The sequence below is a fragment of the Mixophyes fleayi genome, chromosome 9, assembly GCF_038048845.1.
Source record: "Mixophyes fleayi isolate aMixFle1 chromosome 9, aMixFle1.hap1, whole genome shotgun sequence".
Lineage (NCBI taxonomy): Eukaryota > Metazoa > Chordata > Amphibia > Anura > Limnodynastidae > Mixophyes > Mixophyes fleayi.
This window is the reverse complement of record NC_134410.1, coordinates 47,956,808-47,973,782: the sequence shown is the minus strand read 5'-3', so window position 1 is coordinate 47,973,782 and position 16,975 is coordinate 47,956,808.

Here is a 16,975-nt window from a genome sequence, read left to right as displayed (position 1 = left end):
GTTCCGCTAGTCACCCTGCTATCAGAAGACCACTGTGTGCATACACTACTCTGGTAAGACTACATCTGGTGATATCCTGGGCAAAGACTCCTAGTGCCCCCAATCAAGTAAGACCGTGGTCATTTCTGCTATTATTTCATACTTCTATTCATTACATATATATTGCTGAGTTTATACTTATAAATGATGTCTCCAACTTAAATTGCATATTAATTTTGAAATTAATTTAGATAGTAAAACGAAAGATTATCTGTAAGTAATTGTACAAGATTCTGTTTGTTAACTAAACCTACATATTCTTACTACACCGCAGAACTTGCTGTATTTTGCTTAGTGGGATATAGAACCACAATGCTACGGGATTTTATTTATTTTCCCTTTAAAAGTATTAACTGGTCAATAAATGTTATGACCCTGTCCCATGTGCCAAGTCATTGATTTGTATGAGTAAATAAATGCCCTGCTAGCAGTAATACATAGTGCGGTACATGCTTTCACCTTGTTCTGCGTGGTTTCAGATAACAACACTTTTATTTGACAGCTGAAAGTGCCTTTATATTTGCATATTGCACTTTATTTTGCAGGAGATAAATTATATAGATATTGTTTGTATTTGTTTGAACAATTTTGAAGTCAGCAGTTCTGCATAAGGCAGCCACCCCTATTTCAGTGATTTTGTTTATACCTATCAGAACAACTATCATAGTGTTGTTCTGTAAATATACAGAAAAGTAACGTATTGGTTGGAGGGTAAATGGATAAGTGAAAATACTGCACTCTGTAGACACAGATATTAAAAAATTCAATACAATAATGTACATTACCTTAACTATATTAAATAAATTGTTATTTTTAATGAGGCCTCTTCCTTTACATTGTAACAAATAAGGAGAAAAAAAGAATTTCTGGCAAGGGTATTTTTTTACAAAGCTGTAGCTTTTACCAGGTCTAATACAGATATAGTAATTGACTAATTACCTACCAAAACTTAATAATCCAGATATAATGACTTTCCCTAGATCCAGTAAGTGAATTAAATCTGGATTTCCCTAGACATGCCAGGTGTATTATAACAACTTCTTACCAGTATTCCTAAGTATAAATCGGGTATTTACAAATAGGACTTGAAAATAGTGTAAATATGACTTTTAGAAACATTACTATGTCCCGGCCACTAATGAGAATATCAGTCATGATTGTCAAACTCTTTATATATATATATTTACACCTAAGCCAATGAAATGGTTTGTTTTGTAAAAAATAATAATACATAAGAACATAAAAGTCTTCTGACAGTAATGCCAGATAACAGAACATTTTCCATACTACTTCCTCCAGCAAGTCATCATTTAAAGTTTTTCCTATTTACGCCACCTGGGATAAGTAACAGAAAGCCAATTGATTTCATAAGCTATGGTTTTGCTAATGTTTTTGTAAAATGATAGCTGAGTAGTTTGAGCACAGATAATGGGCTAAATGTATCAAGCTGAGAGTTTTCCGGCGGGTTTGAAAAACCAATCAGATTCTAGCTATCATTTATTTAGTACATTCTACAAAATGATGGCTAGAATCTGATTGGTTGCTATAGGCAACATCTCCACTTTTCAAACCCGCCGGAAAACTCTCACCTTGATACATTTAGCCCAATGTCTTCAAGTAACAGAAATTAGAGAAAATATAGATAGAAATTAAGATGAGGTCAGGATTGGAGCTTTGAACAAAACATACTTACAGATCAACTCGCAGTAGAGAAGTAAAAATTCCAAGGCCCAGTGTGTCACATGATTAGACTTGTGATGTCATAATGTTCAGGCAAAGTGAATGAGTGTGACATCATTGTGTATCAAAAACATCAATCATCATCTGCTACAGAGGCTCATGAGTTTATTAAAATAATGCTTATTTTCTGTAACAGGAGGGGGACAAAACATTAAGGGGGATATTTACTAAAAGTCACTTTGTAGAAAAACTTATATAAATCACTAATTTTCAGTGATTTGAAGGTTGATTCCCTGATTGTAGAATCTATTAAAGGGAATGAAACCTATAAATCACAAATTTTACAAACCCTGAAAACAAATTGCCAGACATGGCAAAATCACTGAAATCACCCATTTCTCAGGTGAATCTATGAAAGATCAATTTAGTTAATGCTTCTTGGAAATAATAAAAAATGTTTTTAGTGATTTCAGACACTCTAGATTAGGTCAAACCAATTAGCTAAATTTGTATGCATGTTTAATGGCCCATTCATTTCAATGTTTTTTCCACACACAATCTTTTAACCCTGTTAAAATATTGAGATCATTAAGATGAATGGGAAAAGCTGCATCTATGAAGTTTTCCATTTCTAGCCAAATAATTTGGCATTTGGACATCATGCTGGAGTTCTTGTGTAAAATCCAAACAACCCTGCAGTTATTGTGTGTAAACATATTGCCAGAGCACCATTTATTGATCCCCTCCCTCAAATACATAAATATTTAGAAGCTTTTATTTAAGTGATTAATCATCATCAACATTTATTTAAATAGCGCCAGCAAATTCCGTAGTGCTTTACAATTGGGAACAAACATTAATAAAACAATATGGGGTAATACATACAGACAGAGAGGTAAGAGAACCCTGCTCACAAGCTTACAATCTTTGGGACAATGGAAGTGTGAAACACAAGGGCACGTGCTACATCATATTGCACGCTGGACCAGCTAGAATACAAAGGTAAAAGTATTGAGTAGGCTGTGTGATCAATCACACAGCAATGTTGGTCAGAGGGTTGTTGTCTTGTGTTAGCTGTGTAGAGGGTGGTAATAGGGTAACCTAGGGAGATTAAGATGGTGGTTGAGGAATATCATAAGCTTGCCTGAAGAGGTGGGTTTTCAGAGAACGCTTGAAGGTTTGAAGACTAGAGGAAAGTCTTACTGTGTGAGGGAGGAAATTCCACAAATTGGGTGCAGCCTTAAAAAAATCCTGTAACCGGGAATGGGAAGATGTGATGAGAGTGGAAGAGAGACTCAGATCTTGTGCAGAACGGAGGTGTCGAGTTGGGAGATATTTTGAGACAAGTGAGGAAATGTATGTCGGTGCAATTTTGTTGATTGCCTTGTATGTTAGTAGAAGAATTTTATATTGGATTAGTTGAAATACAGGCAACCAATGTAGAGACTGACAGCGTGGCTCAGCAGAGGAAGAACGGTTTGCAAAGAAAATCAATCTAGCCGCTGCGTGCAGAATAGATTGTAGGGGTTCAAGTCTGACTTTGGGAAGACCAGTAAGGAGGGAATTGCAATAGTAGATGCGGGAGATGATGACTGCATGAATTTAGGTTTTTGCGGTGTCTTGTGTGAGATATGTGCGTATTCTGGAAATGTTGTTTAGATGTATATAACATGATTTATATATAGAGTTGGCGTGGGGAATAAATGATAGTTGTGAGTCAAGGATTACACCTAGGCAGTGAGCTTGCGGGGTGGGATTTATGGTTATGTTATCAACAGAAATAGAAATGTCAGGTAGGAAGTTCTGTTTTCGGGTGGGAATAGTATTAATTAAAGTTTTTGAAAGATTGAGTTTGAGTTGGCGAGAAGACATCCAACATCCAAGAACAAAGACAGTCAGTAACGCTAGACAACACAGATGGTGAAAGATCAGGAGAGGATAGACAGATTTGTGTATTATCCACATAGAGATGATACTGAAATCCAAAGGCGCTTATTAGTTTTCATAGAGAAGTGTTGTAGATAGAGAATAGCAGAGGACCTAGGATTGAGCCTTGTGGTAAAGGAAGCGGAGCAGAGGTGGATCCAGGAGAGAGTGGTCAACAGTGTCATATGCAGCAGAGAGACCCAGGAGAATTAGAAGAGAGTAATGGGTTTTACTTTTTGCTGTGATCAAATCATTGACAACCTTGGTCAGTGCAGTCTCTGTGGAGTGTCGAAAGCGAAAGCCTGACTGAAGAGAATCTAGTCGGTTGTTTGCTGTAAGAAAGTGTGTGAGGCAAGTGTAGGCAATTCTCTCGAGAAGCTTGGAGGGGCATGGGAGCTGAGAGATGGGGCGGTAATTTGAGAGAGTTTGGGTCAGAATTTTTTTTCTTTAAATGGGAGTAATCACTGCATGCTTGAATAGTGCTGGAAAAATACCAGTAGAAAGAGATAGATTACAGATGTTAGTTAGAGGGGGAATGAGCACAGGAGACAGGGACCTACTAATTTGTGAAGGAATGGAATCAAGAGGACAGGAGGTAGAGTAGGAAGATGAGTAGAGAGTAGAAACTTCCTTTCCATTTCTGGGATCAAATGAAGAGAAAGTATCAGAGGGTGCTACAAAGGAATTAAGCAGATTGCTTGTCGAGGGAGATGATACCATTTCAAGTCTGATCTGATCTATTTTGTCCTTAAAATAGGAAGCAAGATCCTGGGTACTGATGGTAGTTGGAGGATTTGGGGTGGGAGGATTGAGAAGAGATTTAAATGTGCTAAAAAGGCGTTTGGGGTTAGAAGCCTGAGCATAGATGAGAGATTGGAAGTATGTTTGTTTTGCAGTGTCCACAGCATTTCTATAGGAGTGGTAGATACCAGTATAAGTGATGAAATCATTAGAGGTACAAGATTTACGCCAGTGACGTTCTGCTTTATGAGAAAGTTTTTGTAGAGGTCGTGTTACTTTAGTGTGCCTTGTGTGGCAACGAGGTCTACGTTGAGTATGTAGTTTTGCTGGAGCCACTTGATCAAGGACTCTTGCCAGGGTTTGGTGAAAATGGGGTACTGCCCGATCAGGGAAGGAGAATGTAGAAATTGGGGAGAGAAGGTATTCGAGAGAGGTGGAAAACTGTTGAAGATCAATAGAGTTGATATTCCTGCGGTTGTGAGGAGGCTTGGAAGTGTTTGACACCAGGGAAGGTAAAGAACTGGGGGTAAGCGAGTAACTAATAAGGTGATGATCCGAGAGGGGGAATGAAGTGTTAAGGAAATCAGAAACTGAGCATAGTCCAGAGAAAACAAGATCAAGACAGTGGCCATCCTGATGAGTAGTGGATTCAATCCTCAAGTGAGGATATTAGAGAGAGTAGTTTGGAAGCAGCATTGGAACGTGGATTAGAAATAGGGATGTTGAAATCATCCATGATGATGGTGGGGATGTCAAAGGATAAGAAGTGAGGGAACCACGCAGAGAAGTGTTCAAGAAATTGTTGGTGTGGTCCAGGGGGACGATAGATGACAGGAACACGCATAGAGAACGGGTTAAAAATCCTAACAGCATGTACTTCAAAAGATGTGAACGTGAGTGATGGGACATTTGGAAGAACTGTGAATGTGCACTGTGGGGAGAGAAGTAGTCCAAGCACACCTCCTTGTCTGCCTCCTGGTCTGGGGGTGTGGGTGAAATGGAGACCACCATGTGAAAGGGCTTAGTGGGAAAAGGAGCTTAAGGGGAAGAGACTTAAGGGGAAAGGGACTTAAGGGGAAAGGGATAAATGGATTCCTCTTTATTTAAATTGATGGAAATCTTTAAAAAACAGCTTTATAGATTAAAGAGTTTGAACAAAAAATTCCCCTTTTTTTGGGTGCCTAATAGCAAATTTCGTCAAATTACTACATGTTAGAACATCGATTTATAGCAGCTCCCTTCCCTAATAGCCCTGTGATAAACCTAATTATTGTGCCACCAAAAAGACAACTCAACATCCCAAACATGATTTTCAAACGAGAACCCATGTTGGCTGCACTGCTAGTGTAAATGGAGTAAAGAAATTAACTGAAAAATCATATCAATTTAAACAAAAATAAGTCTATTTTTGTTAATGTTGAAGGCAATAAGGTTAATTTTAAAATAAAGTGCAAACTGTTCCTGCAACAACCCTATAGATTGTAAGCTTGTGAGCAGGGCCCTCTTACCTCTCTGTCTGTATGTCTTACCCAGTATTGTTTTATTAATGTTGATTCCCAATTGTAAAGTGCTACAGAATTTGCTGGAGCTACATAAATAAATGTTGATGATGATTTTAGTTTCGTGTTTGCTGGAAACAAGGAGCGATGGTCTATGGCAGGTGTGAAGGAGGAGAGCAGAGCAAACGGAGCCACTTCTGAGTACTAGAGAGGTCTGACTCAAAGAGCAGGCCCTTTACCTGTGGAATAATTGCCTTAAATATCCTGAGGGATAATTAGTCTCCCAATAAGTGGAAGGAGGAGAAGGTGATAAAAGCTGGGTTTGCATATGCGCAGTTCAGGAAAGTAGACTGGTTGTATCAGGGGAAGCAGCCATGCCATGGAGCGGGCAGGATGCTCAAGCAATGCAGGCAGGTGAGTGCGCTGGACCCTGGGCGTTAGGTCCAGGGGTCCGATGTGTGACAGTACCCCCCTCCCTTTAAAGGTGGGCACAGAACACTAAGGACCGGGCTTCCTGGGGAAGTTGGCATGGAATCTCTTAAGTAAAGAGGGAGTGTTGATGTCTGAGGAAATTACTCAGGAGCGCTCTTCAGGACTGGAGCCTTTCCAATCCACTAAATATTTAATCCTTCCACAGGAAGTTTTGGAGTCAAGGATTTGACTGATTTCAAATTCTTGTTCTTGTTGACACTCAACCAGTGCGGGAGGAGATGATGGCTGAGAGAAACGATTGATGACCAAAGGTTTCCAAAGCGAAACATGAAAGGTGTTGGAAATACGGAAACATTGTTGAAGCTTAATTTAAAAGAAACGGGATTGGTGACCTACAGGATCCTAAAAAAGATGAAGTGTGGTGTGAATTCCTTGTAGGGAACTTTTAACTGAATGTTCTTTGTAGCAACCCAAACCTTATCTCCAACGCTTCTTATCAGCAGAAAGTTTATAGGGGTCACGTTTTCTTGAGGCAAGCATGTACTTTGAACCAGATGGAAGTGAAGTCACGGTGGAGTGCATCCACAGTAGGTACCTGGGTGGGCGGAAGGGATGAGAATTTTGGTAGAGAAGGATGAAACATGTAGACAATAGAAAAAGGTGTAGCTGAGGTAGATTCATGGAATAAAATATTATGGGCAAACTCAGCCCTTGGCAGAAGATCGGACCAATTATCATGGTTAGCGGAGTAATACAGTCTAACAAAGGTCTTCATTGACCCTCTCCGTTTGTCCGTTCGACTGAGGGTGATAGGCCGAGGAGAAGCTCAATTGGATGTTGAGGAGCTTCCAAAGTGTTGAGGGGCTGCCAAATTTGGATTTCAGAGACAATTTCAATTAGACAGCCATGTAACCTGAAAACCTTCTTGATGAAGAGCTGAGTCAGCACTGGAGACGATGGTAGGCCAACCATGGGAACAAAATGAGCCATCTTGGAAAAACGGTCGTCTATCATCCAAACCGTGTCATTCATCTTGCTGGAAGATCTGTGATGAAATCTGTGATGAAATCCATGGAAATATGTGACCATGGCCTGGCTGGAATAGGGAGAGGCAGTAGAAAGCCTGAAGGTGCTTGACAGGAGGTTTTATGTCAGACACAGGTATCACAAAGAGCCACAAAATCTTTAACATCTGAACATAGATGCACTTGGTCTAGATTTGCAAGGACCTAGCAAGGCGCAGAGTCTAACAGCCCCCTGGTTTTCGCCAAGAACCACAGCAAGGTAGGATGGACTTAGCTTCTAGGGAACTGCTGGTCGCGGTCCTTGATTTGGCCCCTAGACGCGAGCAAGATAGGTGAAACTGACAATACAAGGAGTGGAAGTAGATACCTTGAGAGGACAAGCAGAACGGAACAGGCAGAGTGCTGGATGCGGACCGGTAGTACACAAGGTAGATGACAGATGAGCGGTCTTGTAGTCAAGCTGGCTGGTACACAGTTCTGAAGGCTGCGGAGTAATGAAGTAAGCAGGAGAGTAATCTGTTAAACAAGCCAAGTCGGTACACTGTTCAGATGCGGAGACCTCACTGGAGAATAATGTGGGAATAGAAGCAGAACACCAAAGCAGACAGCCACAGAGAGCTCCAGGAATACAAGGGTAGTCAGGAGGATAACCTGTTGATCTGACACAGGTATGATGTCAGATCTTCCCTTTATTTCGGATTCCCCGCCACAGGGTCACATGATGTTCCAACAGTGAATCACATGAGTTCTTATTCGCAACCCAGGCTAGCGACTGACAGGTGCTGGAGAGAATATAGGTGAGCGGAGTTTTGGGGCTTTAAGATTTTGCGCCGAAACCCACGATCCCTCTTCTGGGCCGTAGCCCCTCCAGTCGACCAGGAATTGAAGGGTTCCTCTAGAAATACGGAAATCAATAATTTCTTTGACCTCAAATTCTTGGTCTTGTACCGACGTGGTAGGAGGTCTTTTGTTGAATGCTGAAAATGTATTAATAATACTGGCTTGAGTAGAGATACATGAAAAACATTGGGGCTCCTCAAATTAGGAGGAAGTTCTAATCTAAAGGCCACTGGGTTGATGATCTCTAGAATTTTGAAAGGCCCAATGTATCGTGGAGAAATCTTCCTGGAAGGTACTTGAAGCCAAAGATTACAGGTGGACAACCAAACCTTATCTCCCGGATTGAGAAAGGGAGTAGGGCGTCTCTTCTTATCAAATTTTTTTTACTGAAAAGAGAAGCTTGTATTAATTTGGACTTGGCAAAAGCCCAACGAGAAGAGAAATCCTGTAAAAGAGAATTGGCTGCTGGAACTCCAGAACTGAGGTTAGAGAATGGTGGAAGCTTGGGGTGAAATCCTTAAAGAATGTAGAAAGGAGAAGCAGAGGTAGATTCATGAAGATAATTATTGTGAGTTAACTCTGCCCATTAAAAAATAGATCAATCCAGTTGTCGTGAGTAGGAGAGATGTAGCATCTAAGGAATTTCTCAAGATCCTGGTTGGTTCTTTCAGTATGACCGTTGGTCTGAGGATGATATGCGGAGGAGAACTTTAATTTGATTACACATAGATGACAAGAAGCTCTTCAGAAGTTTGCGACAAACTGTGTGCCTCAATCTGAGACAATCTCATCCAAACATCCATGTAACCAAAAAATCTCTTTTAAAAAAAGTTGGGCAAGAACAGTAGCAGAAGGTAAACCTTTCAGAAGAATAAAGTGAGCAGCTCGAGATAGGCGATCAGTAACTACCCAGACTACCGATCGGCCTTTGGATGGTGGTAGATCCATGATGAAATTCATTGATAGGTGGCTCCAAAGACGTTCTGGAGCAGGTAAGGGTTGAAGATACCCATACGGGTGTTGTCTAGGGACTTTATTTTGGACACAAATGTTGCAGGTAGAGACATATTGTTGGACATCAGAGGATGGCCACAGTAACTTTGAATAAGAAAATCTTGTTTTTTTTTATTAGAGCATGACCAGCAAAGCGAGAGGCATGCGCCCATCTAAAAAGTTTTCTACGGAGATGTACAGGTATGAATGTTTTCCTTCTAGGAACTGCTAGCTTAATTGGGGAAGTGGCCAAAATACATTAAGGATTGAGAATGGGTTTCATATTGTCTGATTCCTCCAGGTCTGTAGCATCAAAAGAACGGGAAAGGGCGTCAGCCTTCTTGTTTTTTGAACCTGGTCTAAAAGTTATACAAATATTGAATCGTGAACAAGGACCATGTGGCTTGGCGAGAGTTCAAGAATATGGCAGACTGTAAGTATAATACGTTTTTATGGTCAGTGTAGATGACTATGGGAAAAGAGGCTCCTTCTAGAAGATGTCTCCATTCCTCCAATGCTAACTTGATGGCAAGTAGTTCGCGATCTCCAATTCCATAATTAATCTCAGCAGGAGTAAATTTTCGGGAGAAAAATCCACATGGTTGAATCTTCCCCAAAGAACACCTTTGCGAGAGAATAGCTCCCACTCCGATAGAGGATGCATCAACCTCTAGCTGGAAAGGACGAGACGTATCAGGTTGCTGCAACACTGGAGCAGTGGTAAAAGCTTCTTTAAGGAGAGTAAAGGCTCTAGTTGCTTCAGGTGGCCATGTTTTAGTTTTAACAGACTCAGTGGCACACGCAGTGGGGGTTTCTGAGTCTCCAGAAACCCCCCCCCTGCGCTAACTAAATGGCCACTATAGCGGCACTGTCTTATACAGCAGCCGCGGCGCTGTCAAAGAAGCGTCCGCGGCAGTGCTCTAGTGTATACAGCACCGCCGCGGATGCTTCTTTGACAGCGCCGCGGCTGCTGTATAGGACAGCGCTGCCTAAACGGAGCTCGGGCGCATGCGCAGTAGCTCTCGCGCGGGTTGTTTTTTTTGGGGGGGGGGATCCGACAATTCTCCGTGCGTCCCTGAGAGTGTTTAGTTAGAGCAGTTAAAGGTGCTATTAGCGAGGAGAATCCTTGAATTAATTGCCTGCAGAAGTTAGCGAAACCTTAGAATCGTTGAATAGCCTTGAGACCCACAGGCTGAGGCCAATCCATCATAGCTTGTAATTTTGCTGGGTCCATTTGAAGACCCGAACCGGAGACAATAAACCCTAAGAAGGGAAGGCTTTCTTTTTCAAAGATACATTTTGGAAGTTTACAAAACAACTTATATTGTCTAAGACGGTTTAGAACTGAAAAGACATGTTCTCCATGAGACTTTAAATCTGGAGAATAAATGAGAATGTCATCAATATAAATAACAACAAAGCGGTAAAGCATATTCTGGAATATCTCATTCATGAAGTGTTGGAAAACAGCTGGCGCGTTACATAGCCCAAAGAGCATCACTAAATATTCAAAGTGGTCATCATGAGTATTAAATGCTGTTTTCCACTCATTGCCTTTTTTATCCAAATCAGGTTGTAGGCTCCTCTTAAATCCAGTTTGGAAAAGATTGAAGCTCCTTTAAATTTGTCAGACAGCTCTGAAATTAAAGGTAGAGTGTATCTGTTTTAAATAGTAATTGCATTAAAATTTATATAGTCAAAACATGGACATAGATTTCCATCCTTCTTTTTAACAAAGAAGAATCCAGCTCCAGTGGGGGATGAGGACTTTCTAATGAATGCCCCTCTTGAGATTTTCCTCAATATATGCTGACATGGCACTTGACTCAGGCTTAGAGATGGGGTAAACTCGTCCTCTAGTAGGTGCTTTATCCAGAAGCAAATTGATGGCACAGTCCCAATGGCGATGGGGAGGCAATTTGGAGGCCTCCTCCTCATTGAAAACATCAGAGAAAGAAATATAAGGGACCGGAATTTCCGAATAAACAGGAGTCTGTGTAGGAGTCGTCTTAACTGGTACTATCACTCGTTGTAGACATTGCGAGAAACAAGATGAACCCCAAGAAAGAATTTGAGAGTTTTGTCAATCCAGAACAGGGGAGTGAATTTTTAACCAGGGCAATCCTAGAACTAAAGGATTGATACTTTTAGGGATGATTAAAAATGAGAGAATCTCCAAATGTAAAGCTCCAACTTGCAGGGATACAGGAACAGTACAAGACTTAACTGATCCACCCTCGATTCTACTTCCATGTATAGCTGTGATGGAGATGGGATGCACTAGCGTAATAGTAGGTATAGACAGCTGGAGATCCTGCCAGGCTCATCAAAAGCCTTTTTGAAGACCTCTAGAAAGGTATTATAGGTTTGAAGAAGGGGGTCATTACGCTCCCAGAGGGGGGAGGCCCATGCCAGGGCCTGTCCAGATAAAAGAGAAACAATATAGGCCACCTTTGTCCTGTTGCTGGGAAAATTTCCGGACTGCAGTTCAAATTGAATAGAACATTGGTTGATAAAACCCCTACATGCCTTGGGATCTCTGTTTTATAAAATAGCCAAAAAAAGCAATTAAATATGAACTCCTGGCTACACAATAATGATTCGACGACCATGATTAAAGCAATGCTGTGAACAGTCACCACCCACTTTGGCCTCATCTTCGTGTGCAAAAAAAAAAGTCCCCTTTAAATGACCTCACCATTTTTCAGGCAATCAAAGCTCCTCTTGTGATGACTGATACTTATTGGCAGAGCAGACCCGTGTTCAGTATGAACAGGGTCGACCCAGGAAATCCCCGGGTCCAAGGTGCAGTGTGCACGGGTTCTCTGAGCTGGGATATTCTGTGACTCTGCAAAAACCCGGCTTGATAAACCCGGGATATTGCAGGAGCAGCAATTTGAAAGTGGTATAACAGTCATCAATCCTGAAGTTTGTTTAGTGAGTGTGTTACAGTGCCCAGTGGCCTGTTTTTATACAGTTTGAGTTGAAAGAAAACATTAATGATAACGCTAAGGATCATTCTTCATTGGTTCGGGGTTCAGGATAGTTCACTACAATGCTGTCATAGGTCGGTTCAAATGATGCTCCTCCAAGGGTGGGGGCAACTCACCCCAACAGTTTCGTACGTGTTTTACCTCAGGGAACCATCACAAATCCAGTTTAAACTAACCTATTAACATATTCGGTACAGAGCATTTTAAGTATTAATCTTATACTAATCGCAACTAGCGATCACAATGTACGATTGCTTAGCCGATGATACCAGATTCCTGCTAGTGAAATGTGGATTAATTTAAGACCAAACACAATATATTTCTTATGACCTGTAATAGATCTATAAGTCTTTTATATTAATAATTAAAGAGTGTGAGTTGGAAACTTTATTGTGTAAACTTTAAAGTGTACTTTAAAGTTTAAAGTGTATTTACTATGTTTTTCTATGCAATTGCGTACTTAACCCTTGTACACCACTGTGTACTAATTGCAATGGTACAGGAAATCATTACAACCGGTGTTTCTTAATTTAGAACTATTTCATCCAATTATTTGACTTCAACAACCCATACACACTTAATTTCTGAACCATGGAGGTCTAGGAATTTTGATAGTTTTATACATATCTTGGGAGCCTCACTCCTACTTCCTTATTCAGGACAAATATCACTTCCCTCTCTCGTTATACTTCCATTACCTGCAAATTTGGGCTTTCATTCAATCACAAACATGTTCAAAAAATCTGCATAGACTTTCTCTTTTCAAAAGAAACTGCTTCAACTCATTAGACTGTAACGGAACAATCTCTATAATAAATAACTTGTTACTTGGTCCCAACACACCCTTATTGGAAACCCACGAGAAAGCCTGGGAAGGGGACCTGGGACCTTCTTGAACAATAAAGGATAGTCTATCATTAGGAAAACAATAGCTAAATCCTCCATAAACATTAGTATAACAGAAATTTAATATAATATATACTCACAAAGTTACATGGTCCTGGAAAAAATTAGTTGTATCTATCCCCTTTCATTCAGCAGATGTTGGAGAGAATGTGGTGAAATTGGCACATTCTTCCATATCTGGGGGAATTCTGAACAGGTTATTGAAATTTGTATAGCAAGGGACTCTTTAACACATCTCAATAACTCCATGAAATCTCTAAAACCACCAACAAACTGATACAACATATATGCCATGCTTCCAAAATATTAATAGCGAGAGAATGGAAAATACTTCCCCCACCAGAACAACATTGCTGAATAGGATATGGCATATATCGTCTATGGGACATGTCACTGGCCTACTCAACAATTGCCAAAATTTCAGAAGATCTGAGAGCCTTGGTTCCAATTTAAAAACTCACATAACCCAGGTTTGAAATGATAATGCGAATAAGGGTCTCCCCATGACCCCCCCACACACACACACACACACAAACACACACACACACACATACACACACATTTTTCCTATTATAAAAAGGCACAAGTTTAACACGCTCCATTACAAACATACATTGAAGGTCCTCAGGATAACAATGCTTTTCCTCAAGAGCCGTAACAAATTTACTTGTTATTAGCATGTAAGCTAATCATTTTCAGGGCCGCCATCAAACGGGGTACAGGGAGTACAGCAGTATGGGGCCCAACAGCAGAATGGAGCCCCACCAGCCCTGGGCCTAAACAAATTTATTAGGGAAGGGAGCCTCTGCAGTCAATTAAGAGAGGTACCATCTCTAGGCAGCAGCTGTTCCTGAGATGTGAGAGGTGGTGTGGAAAGAGATGCTGGGGCCTCAGAGCCGCCGCCATTTGCTCCAGTCCCAGCCCCCCAGTTGCCCGGTCCCCAGACAGAGAGCAACGACAAGTAGTATCACTGATGTCATGTAAGTAATAAAGTCACAGCGCTGTCAATAGAGTGGAGCTGAAAGAAAACAACAAGAAGACACAGAGAGGTAAGTAAACTACTGCAGGGGTTTGTTGGAACCGGGGATGAGGGATGGCTGTAGATAATGGGGGGGAGATGTTGGGTAGATAATAATTTAAAAATAAGGGTGGGATGAAAGAAGGAAGGTGGGGGGCCTTCATATTACATTTGTACTGGGCCTGACAATTTCTGGTGGCAGCCCGCCCGAAGTGTAACTCTAGATACCCGGAGGACATTTTGGTTGCTATGGCATCCTGGTTCCCAGACTTTTTCCCAGATCCTCTAAACTTATTAAAATATCGGCCTTTAGGGGCACCTTATATTACCAAGTAAGAGATATAAAACAAAACGTTGGTGAACAGCGAAGCTTTATGCAAATTGGTTATCCTAAGTTATGTCACTTACTTCAAGATAGTTAAGTAAAGCACCTCCGTTACTCAAAAACTTTTATACGTGTGTAGAACCGATTATTTAGGTAGTGCTCTGGCATTACTTAAAGCCTGGTGACTCAGTGGTTAGCATTCCTGCCTCACAGTGCTGGGGTCATGAGTTTAACTCCCAACCATGGGCTTTTCTGTGTGGGGTGTGTATGTTATCCCCATTTTTGCGTGTACACTGCCTCACTTCAAAAACATACTAGTAGGTTAATTGACTGCTGATAATATTAATCCTAGTCTGTGTGTGTGTGTTAGGAAATTGAGACTCATATATATATATATATATATATATATATATATATATATATATATATATATATATATATATATATATTGATATTGATATTGCAAACCATATTTATGCCATATACTGATCTGAGGATTCACACATAAATGAGGATTTTCACATTTCCATTGATGGAATATTTCAGTGTCATAATATGCTGATATTCTTTTTCTATGTGCATTTTCTCAAATTAATTTTGAAATCCCAGTTCACATTCAAGGCTATTTTTCAAAGTCAACTTTCTAAATAAATATCATTCATTTCTTATTTAAGTGTGATTAGCTTGTGACAAGAACTATATACTTGTCTATGATTGATTATTTTTGCTTTAGCATTGCATTAGTTATGGATTGATTATTACATCCCATGATTTTGTAGTTGTGTAAGAAAACTGACTTTTGAAGTTGAGCTGTAATGTTGAGAATTAAATATATATAATAATTAAATGTGCTTTTTTATATTGCTTACATACTAATTTTGCAAAACATTAACAACATGCAGAGTAAGGAACAGCAAGTTTGTTTACATAATGTCGAATTCTGAACAACATGAGTGTAAGAATAAATCTATATATCTATATTTATATAGCAAAAAAATAAATATATATATATATATATATATATATATATATATATATATATTGCAACAGAAAAACAAGTAGGGCGCCCCAATGTGTATTATCAAATATGAAATTTGGGAAGATGTAATAACTGCGTACCGTAAAGATGTAATCAAGAAGTAAATGGTCATATGGAAGTTCCTCTTCAGAGGTAATCCCTCTCAATCTCCATCAGATGTAACGACAATTCAGAAAAAAACAAAACAAAAACTAACATAGTGTAGTATTGTTATATGCTAAACTGCACCAAATCTGGAAATAGTCCTCCACCAGGAGAAAGAGTGCTAAATCAGGTGGTGCATCCCTAAATATATATAAACTTCGTACCAGATAGTCAGAAGACCATGGACTTTCTCAGACCATACATAAGGGATCAGGCAATTCCTCTGTCACAACCTCATCCAATGGCGGTGATGAAGCCCCAACAAAGATGGCGCTCCGGCCAGGTCACACTCCGCACATTACGTTTTTACCTGGTTTAATCTCCACCTAGGTGCATAACTATGCCAATGTTTTATTCTGTTTGTATACTTTCTCTGCCTTTTGTCAGAAAAATGCCTCCCTTTGTTACACATCCCTCCCCCTAGCGTCTCCAAGTAGGGGGACACGGACTTCGCGAGGTGCGCATATTTTCGTGACAATGCATCTGCATTCTTGTGCAGAATCCCAGGTCTATGTTCTACTGAGAACTTGAAAGGTTGCAGTGCCAAGAACCAGCGGGTTACCTTGGCATTTACCTCCCGGTTGTTCTGCATCCATCTTAATGGTGCATGGTCTGTTATTAAGGTGAACTCTCTGCCTAAAAGATAATAGCGCAGAGCTTCTGTAGCCCATTTTATGGCGAGACATTCTTTCTCCACAGTGGCATATTTTTGTTCCCTTGGAAGCAACTTCCGACTTAGGTACAGGACAGGGTTTTCTACTCCATTCTTCTCCTGTGACAAGACTGCACCTAAGCCAACACCAGAAGCATCAGTTTGGAGGAAGAACCCCCGGGTAAAATCTGGTGCTTGTAGAACTGGAGAGGAACAAAGAGCTAACCGAAGATCAGACCAGGCAGTTTCTGCAGAGTCAGACCAGGTTAATCTGTCTGGACAACTTTTTTTTTAACATGTCCGTAAGTGGAGCAGCTCTAGTGGCAAAGTGGCTTACAAACCGCCTGTAGTAACCTACTAAGCCTAAAAAGGTTCTTAACTGCGACTTTTTTTCTGGTCTTGCCCAATTTTTGACTGCCTCCACTTTGTCTAGCTGGGGTTTTACATGCCCTCGACCAACAATGTACCCCAAATATTTGGCTTCTCTCATGGCTATGGCACATTTCTCTGGGTTGGCTGTTAATCCTGCTGACCTTAATGAAGCTAAGACCGCCTCAACTTTGGCTAAATGTGATCCCCAGTCTGGGGTATAAATCACCATATCGTCCAGGTAAGCGGCTCCATAAGCGGTGTGAGGTCGTAGCAATTTATTCATGGCCCTTTGGAAGGTGGCAGGTGCCCCATGCAACCCAAAGGGTAGGACTTTATATTGATAGAGACCAT